The sequence below is a fragment of the Pseudophryne corroboree genome, chromosome 2, assembly GCF_028390025.1.
Source record: "Pseudophryne corroboree isolate aPseCor3 chromosome 2, aPseCor3.hap2, whole genome shotgun sequence".
NCBI lineage: Eukaryota > Metazoa > Chordata > Amphibia > Anura > Myobatrachidae > Pseudophryne > Pseudophryne corroboree.
The window spans coordinates 401,836,139-401,844,404 of record NC_086445.1 but is presented as its reverse complement, the minus strand read 5'-3'; the positions used below and the strand labels follow the sequence as shown (position 1 = coordinate 401,844,404).

Here is an 8,266-nt window from a genome sequence, read left to right as displayed (position 1 = left end):
GTGTGTGTGTGTGTGTGTGTGTGTGTGTGTGTGGGGTGGGGGGGGGGTGTTTTTTCATCTTTCTTTCTGCCTGCTATTTCTCTCATTGGTGATTCAGCCTAATACTAACATTCCCTGGGGCAGTTTTTCAACTGACAGATTTAGCTGTCTAACACCAACAGCAGATCCATCTCGTTTATCTAACTACTTGTGCTTATAATATCCTCTTTTGTAACTTTTCCATATCAGTGAACTCTCATCAACGATTCAGGAGGAGATGCACTTTTAATTTACTACCAAACCACACTTAAATTGCCCAATCTCGTCTGGTCTTGGAAGCAATAAAGTGTTGGGCCGGGCAAGTATCAGGAGGGGAACCTCCTGAGAATACCCGGTGTAGTAAATTCTGGATCTTAATCCAGTCTAACGCTGAAAGCAGATTCACACTTTAAATTTCTGCTGTCCTTATTTTGTTTTCTCTGAGAATATATTGGTTCACCTTTCTCTGTATTCAGTTGTTTCAAGATCTCTATTCTGCTTCATGAATATGGATTAAATTCTATGTGGGGTTAACTTTACTGCTACTTAAAATTCAATATAGAAAATTGTTATACCTTTGATCACTAGAGGGCACCGTGCAAACAGTCTGTTTCAGGAACATATAATTTACTCCTGCTGCATATAAGGCATATAGCCAATAATTTAAAATATCCTCTTTCTCTTTTTCTTTTTTAATATAATGGATAAGATACAGATGTGATTTAGGTAATTTTTACTCCTAACATATCCTTTAAAAAGTACTACAGGGGGTACCGTATTTTAATTTATCTATAATAAAGGTTATGTTTTAAATCTATAAAATACTACACACACAATAAACCTTTTCAATAATTCCTTTAATGTAATGAGTGCGCCAAACAAGGGTCTTTTCTTTCTTGTTTGTTAAAGTACTTCCAGTAGGACACTACTGAAACCCTTTTGGTGCACCGCCAACAAGCTTTGAAATCTAACAATACAGTGAGTTGAATTCAGTAATGTTGGTCTTGATGAACATATCTTTGAATAGAAAATTTTCTCCATCAAATATTTTTCTCTCCATTGCGGAAACACGTTTTTTTGGTTTCTACTACTATAATACTTTGTTTAAAGTGTGTCACCTCTGGAGCAAACAACCAATCAGGGGGAGTGATTTTTAATTTATTTTTATTCTGTACAGAAAATATATAAGTGTGGGTATTGAAAAATAAGTGTGAGTGAATTGATCCCCGGAAAGCGTGATCCCGTCGGTTAGGCACTGAGTAAGCAGAGGCTTGGTGGCGTGGAGGTTAGCGACCTCACCTATTTATTGGTATTGAGGCACATAGTGTGTGGTTTTAAAGGTAAAACGTGCGGAGGAGCGTGAGTTCTGGTGTTATGTTCTGGCTGTGGAGCGTAGCTAGTGAATTAGACTCCCATGATCGTTGGGCGTATAGATAAGTATCTATAAGCCGTGCGATTGGATATGTGATACGTGGCGCAACGTGATACCATTTGCGTAATTTCACGCAATTGCGACATCATATGCGCTGTGTTAGCATATGCAGACGTGATTTGTGTAAAGAGAAGGAATTTTCGCTGACTCAGGAAATATTCCCAGTGGAACTCCATAGGAAGGATTGGTGATGTTTCCCAAGTGAAATTCCTATGGAAAGAAACCAAAAAGATCAGGCTTTTAACCTCCACTGAAAAAGGCAGGGTATCAATTTATTGCTGTTAATACTTCATACTTCCAGTGCTGAGGGGTCTGGTAGGGTCCTCACTGGGTACGCGGGAAATCACAATAAATGTGGGCCGTGGTACTGTCCAGAGGAGACGGAGCGGGTGAAAAACGCTCGGAGGACTTTTCACCGTTGTCTTGCATTGGCCATTTAGTGCTTGTGTTTAAAAAGTCCACAATGGGAGCTAGGTGTGCACCCGAGAGGCGTTCAGGAGCAAGGGTTCAGGCTGAGGTGCAGGGGCCGAAAGGGTCCGCTGGTATTGTGATGCGTAGGAAATATGGTCCATACACAGAGGCTTTTTTGTGATGATTGGGTACGTATGACTGCTGAGTGTAGGGCAACATTCCCTAGGGTTGGTAGCTTTAATCCTGTGATGTTACACTCAGTTATAAATAAGATATGTTTGATCAAATCAAAGAAACTAAGGATTAAACATAATGACTGTTTGAATATGTGGCAACAAGAGGGGGAATTGCAGCGACAACTCAGTTGCGCAGCGGTTACACAAAGTAAAAGCAAAGTGAATGTGAGCGCACCACCACCACCATACGTTGACGGTGAAACAGCTACCACCAATACCATACTCCAAGGTGACAGGGATATGACAAAATGTACTAATAGTAATAACCCATGCAAATTGTACCCTGTCCTAAGTTCTTTAAAAGGAAATAGCTCAGAGGAGGACGACGAGCCCAGTCTGATCTCAGCCATCTCACAGGCAGCCATCATGCAGGAAACCCAGGTGGGCACAGATCAACCGGTAAGAGCGGTGGCTGTTTTTTCCACAGGAGTGATGGGTGAGATCGTAGCCACCGGTAAGTATGGGACTGTTCATTACGCAGAGACAGTAGCTCCCCACAGTGATTCAAATAGGAATGGAGTGGCTGGGTTACACCCTGTCCGGGTAATAGCAGTTCCCAATGGGAGAACTGATAGCCAGGGAGTAACCCCCATCAGGACTATTGCAATACCTCGTAAAAATGAATAAGCACTTGAGAGAACAGCAAAAGAACTTAAAACTGTTGATTCCAGATATGCAAGTTCAAACTGCCATGATATTGAACCAGGGGACTATGTGATGATTCAAAATGTTTTTACGCTCAGGTTGGTTGAGCCGACCAATGATCCCCAGTGTACTGGATATTTCCCACCCCCGGGCCAATGAAAGAAGAGCATACTGTACATTCCCTATTGTACTACCTTTTGAACTATTGTATAAAAGAGCACACTCCTAGCCCAGATTGGATAACTCACCTATCTCAGAACTATGACACACTCTCTCTCTGCTCTGATGACAGGCTGCCTGCACCAGGGAAACTTGTGTATGTATTATTGGCTGTAACTTACTCTGACGGTGTGTATAATACTTGTGGTTTACCTCTATTTCTGTACTTGTATTATTTTTACCTTTTTTCTGCTAGTATTAAATCTGTATGTGCGTTGGACCACATTACAAACGTATATGGTTCCATAGTAGGATTCTTTAAGTTACTTGCGTGCGCATAACCGCACATAAGGAACGAAGCGTTCTACGCTAACTGCGTCCGCAACAATATACTTTGCTTTGTTATTAATATTCAGAACTTAACACTGTCGATCTGTGGATATCCCCACCGACGTGTCAACCACTGGAACACCTCCGGTTGAAGGCCCCACTCCCCCCAGGTGCAGGTCGTGTTTGCTGAGGAAGTCTTCTTCCCAGTTGCCTACTCCCAGAATGAAGACTGCTGACAACGCCACAGCGTATTTTTCCGCCCAGAGGAGAATTCTTGACACCTCTGACATTACTGCTCTGCTTTTTGTTCCACCCTGTCGGTTTATGTACCTTAACACCGTCACATTGTCCGACTGGACTTGAATGGCCTGATTCCGAAGTAGAGATGAGGCATGCAGAAGTGCGTTGTAGATAGACCTGAGTTCCAGGATGTTTAATGGAATCACGACTTCCTGACGAGACCCTCATCCTTGAAACTGCACCCCCTGGGTGACTGCTCCCCAACCTCTGAGGCTTGCATCTGTGGTTAGCAGAATCCAATTCTGAATCCCGAACCTCCGACCCTCGGGGAGGCGAGAAGTCTGTAGCCACCACAGAAGGGAGATCCTGGCTCTCGGCGACAGACAGATGCTCTGGTGCATGTGAAGATGTGATCCGGAGCATTTGTCCAATAGATCTATCTGGAAGGGCCTCGCATGAATCCTTCCGTACTGAATCGCCTTGTAAGAAGCCACCATTTTCCCTAGAAGGTGAATGAACAGATGCACCAAGAGACGGGTTGGCTTCAGGAAAGCCCGAACCATTGACTGGATTACCATAGCGTTTTCTAAAGGAAGGAACACTCTCTGTGACTCTGTGTCAAGTATCATTCCCAGGAAAGGAAGCCTCTGCATCGGTTCCAGGTGAGATTTTGGTAAGGTCAGAATCCACCTGTGATCCCGGAGTAGTCTGGTTGAGAGGCCAACGCTGTCCAACAAACGCTCCCTGGACGGTGCCTTTATCAGAAGATCGTCCAGGTACGGAATTATGTTCTCTCCCAGTTTGCGGAGTAGAAACATCATCTCTGCCATCACTTTGGTGAACACTCTCGGTGCCTTGGAGAGACCAAATGGCAGGGCCTGGAACTGGTAGTGACAGTCCTGCAGTGCAAACCATAGATAAGCCTGATGAGGCGGCCAGATCGGAATGTGAAGGTACGCATCCTTGATAGAGACACTAGGAATTCCCCCTCCTCCATACCTGAGATCACCGCTCTCAGAGACTCCATCTTGAATTTGAACACTCGTAAGTACAGGTTCAATGAGTTGAGGTTCAAAATCGGTCTTACCGAACCGTCCGGTTTCGGTACTACAAACAAGTTGGAATAATACTCCTTGTTTTGCATAAGATATGGAACTGGTAGAATTACTTGAGTCTGTACCAGTTTTTGAATGACGTCCTGTAAAGTTTTACTTGCCTCTTGTGAAACTGGTAAGCCTGATTTGAAGAATCTGTGAGGTGGGAACTCCTGGATCTTCAGTCTGTAGCCAAGGGAAATAAGATCTATGACCCAGGGATCCTGGCACGAACTTGTCCAGATGTGACTGAAGAATTTTAGTCGGGCTCCCACCTGCCAGTCTTCCAGGCATCGCGGTCCACCGTCATGCGGAAGGTTTTGAGGAAGCAGAGCTTGAGCCCTGTTCCTGTGAACTGGCAGTTGCCGGTTTGCATGGTTTACCTCTAGCGCCTCTAGTGGCTGTAGAAGAACCTCTGGGTTTGCTCCTAAACTTGGCCGTCTGAAAGGACTGTAAATTGGTACCTGAGTAAGCCTTCCTAGCTGGGGGAGCTGCAGAAGGAAGATATGTGGACTTACCTGCAGAGGCTTTGCAGATCAATTTGTCTAGTTCATCTCCAAATACTGCCTCTCCTGTGAAGGGTAGGCCTTCCACTCCCTTCCTGGAGTCCCTGTCAGCAGTCCACTGGTGTAGCCATAAGCTTCTGTGTGCTGACATTGCCATAGCAGTGGTGCGTGCATTAAGCAATCCTATTTCTTTTATGGCTTCCACCATAAAGTTCGCAGAGTCCTGTATATGTTGCAGGAGCAAAATAATCTCCCCTTGAGGCAAGGTATCTAACCCCTCAATTAGGTTACCCAACCATTTGGCAATGGCTCTTGTAATCCACCCACATGCTATAGTGAGTCTCTGGGCCACCCCAGCAGCTGTATACAAGGATTTGAGTGTGGTCTCAATTTTACCATCAGCCGCGTCTTTCAGGAAGGCTGCACCTGGGACAGGCAAGACAATTTTTCATGACAGCCTGGATACTGAAGCATCCACTATCGGTGGATCTGCCCATTTTTTCCTATTCTCAGGAGGAAAAGGAAAAGACGATAACAACAGTTTAGGGTTTTGAAACTTCACCTCACTATCATCTGTCACCTTGTCTGGGATATGCAGAACTTCTCTGATAGCCTTTATGAGAGCCTTTATTCCCTGTGACAGAGTACCCTCCCCCACCTCTGAGTTCACCTCCCTTTCCTCCATGTCTGACCCCTCATCTTCAGACTCAGACTGCAGGATATGTGCCAAAGTACGTTTTATGGACAAAAGGTAGGGGACTGAGACGCTGGTTTGGGTACTGAGTCTCTTTTCATAAACTCAGTCATAGATTGTCTTAAGTATAGTGTGTCAGGAATCGGCGTTCAGCTGCGTCTCACTTACCAGCGCGCTGGTGTGCAGGCCTCCGGAGGTCATGGCCCCAGTTGCGGCTGCATGGATGCACTGACTGCGGGCGTCATCTCCTATGTCGCTGAGTACCCCTGAGTCTGGTCCTGTGTGTGTATTCTGCTGTGTGCAGGTGTCCGGCCTGTATGATACCTGCATTCAGCTGATCCAGGCATCCAATCCAGCGCTATGCTTCCAGCCAGAGTTCAGTGGCCAATCACCGCAGAGCAAGGGGTATAAGTTCCAGTCCGTGGCTCACTCACATCGTCTCGGACAATGAGTCACATGTGGTGTGTCTAGTTCTCCTGGTTCCTGTGTTCCTGTTTCCAGAGATCCTCCGTAGTTACCTTCACTGTTCCATTCATCACTCTACAGCTCTCCTGTTTACTCCGGACTACAGCTACAACCAGTTACAAGCTCATCAGCAGTAAAAGACTCTCCTCAGGTGTTCCTTTTATTGCCTTACCTGTGCATTTCAATATCAGTACATCAATCTGTGCTTCTCAGCAGTTTTACCAACTAATTGCATTGAGACTGTCTCCTGCTTGGGCCTAGTGTGGACATAAGGACTTGTGCTATATAGAGACTGTGGCCAAAATTTACTAAGAATTCGAGTTTGTCCGATTTGTGTTTTTTTTTCTAAGTCCCAATCCGGGAATTCACTAAGCACCAATCTTGGCAGTGTTTGGACTATTCATAATAGTTTGATTAGCAAAGTTCAGAAATACGAATGAATAGACCAGAGCCGTAACTACGTGTGTGCGAAGGGGGCTTGGCACACAGCGCAGTTGCCCTGGGGGCGCACGGCCAGCGGCATGTAATGAGTCAAATTGACTCATTACATGCCGCCTCTGTGTGCGCCGTGCGCCGCGCTGGAGGAGAGAGACCCGCGCCGGAGGCAGCGGACAAGGAGGAGGAGGGAGGGGGAGCAGGGAGCCACAGCAGCGCTATGTTATTGGTAGTAAGCGCCGCTGCAGCATCCCCCTCTCCTTCCGTATTGGCTGCCCGGCAGCCAATACAGAAGGAGAGGGGGATGCTGCAGCGGCGCTTACTACCAATAACATAGCGCTGCTGCGGCTCCCTGCTCCCCCTCCCTCCTCCTCCTTCTCATCTCACTGCCGCCACCGAGGGAGCAGCACGAGGAGCCTGTCAGCGGGGAGAAGGTAAGTATATCCCCCCCCCCCCTCTCTCTTTCTCTCTCTCTGTCTCTCTCTGTCTCTCTCTCTCTGCTTCTCTCTCGGACACCGCCTGCCGCAATGTGTAAAAAATGGGACTGGCTGCCGCAATGTGTAAAAAATGGGACTGGCTGCCGCAATGTGTAAATAATGGGGATGGCTGCCGCAATGTGTAAAAAATGGGACTGACTGCCGCAATGTGTAAAAAATGGGACTGGCTGCCGCAATGTGTAAAAAATGGGGATGGCTGTCGCAATGTGTAAAAAATGGGACTGGCTGCCGCAATGTGTAAAATGGGACTGGCTGCCGCAATGTGTAAAAAATGGGGACTGGCTGCCGCAATGTGTAAAATGGGGTCCTGGCTGCCGCAATGTGTAAAATGGGACTGGCTGCCGCAATGTGTAAAAAGGGGGACTGGCTGCCGCAATGTGTAAAAAATGGGACTGGCTGCCGCAATGTGTAAAAAATGGGACTGGCTGCCGCAATGTGTAAAAAATGGGGATGGCTGCCGCAATGTGTAAAAAATGGGACTGGCTGCCGCAATGTGTAAAAAATGGGGATGGCTGCCGCAATGTGTAAAAAATGGGACTGGCTGCCGCAATGTGTAAAATGGGACTGGCTGCCGCAATGTGTAAAAAATGGGGACTGGCTGCCGCAATGTGTAAAATGGGGTCCTGGCTGCCGCAATGTGTAAAATGGGACTGGCTGCCGCAATGTGTAAAAAGGGGGACTGGCTGCCGCAATGTGTATAAAGGGGGACACCGTCTGCCGTAATGTGTAAAAACGGGGACGCTGTCTGCTGTAATTGTAAAAAAGGGATGCTGTCTGCCGCAATGTGTAAAAAGAAGGACCGGCTGCCGCAATGTGTTAAAAGGGAGACTGGCTGCTGTAATGTGTAAAAAGGGGGACTGGCTGCCGCAATGTGTAAAAAGGGTCTATCTGCCGCAATGTGTAAAAAGGGGGACTGGCTGCCGCAATATGTAAAAAGGGGGACACTGTCTGCTGTAATGTATAAAAGGGGCTCTACCTGATGTAGTGGCGCTACTGTGCAGCGTAATTTGAATAATGTAGACTACTGTGCACCGTAGTATGAATTGCTATTATTTTGTGGCCACGCCCCTTCCCCGTGAAGCCATGCCCCTAGAAATTTTTTGC

The 8,266-nt window shown here is 46.6% G+C and overlaps 1 pseudogene; it reads left to right on the top strand.

Annotated features, from left to right (window-relative positions):
- Nucleotides 1-267: 267 nt before the first annotated feature.
- Nucleotides 268-385, top strand: LOC135052320 (5S ribosomal RNA; annotated as a pseudogene).
- Nucleotides 386-8,266: the final 7,881 nt, after the last annotated feature.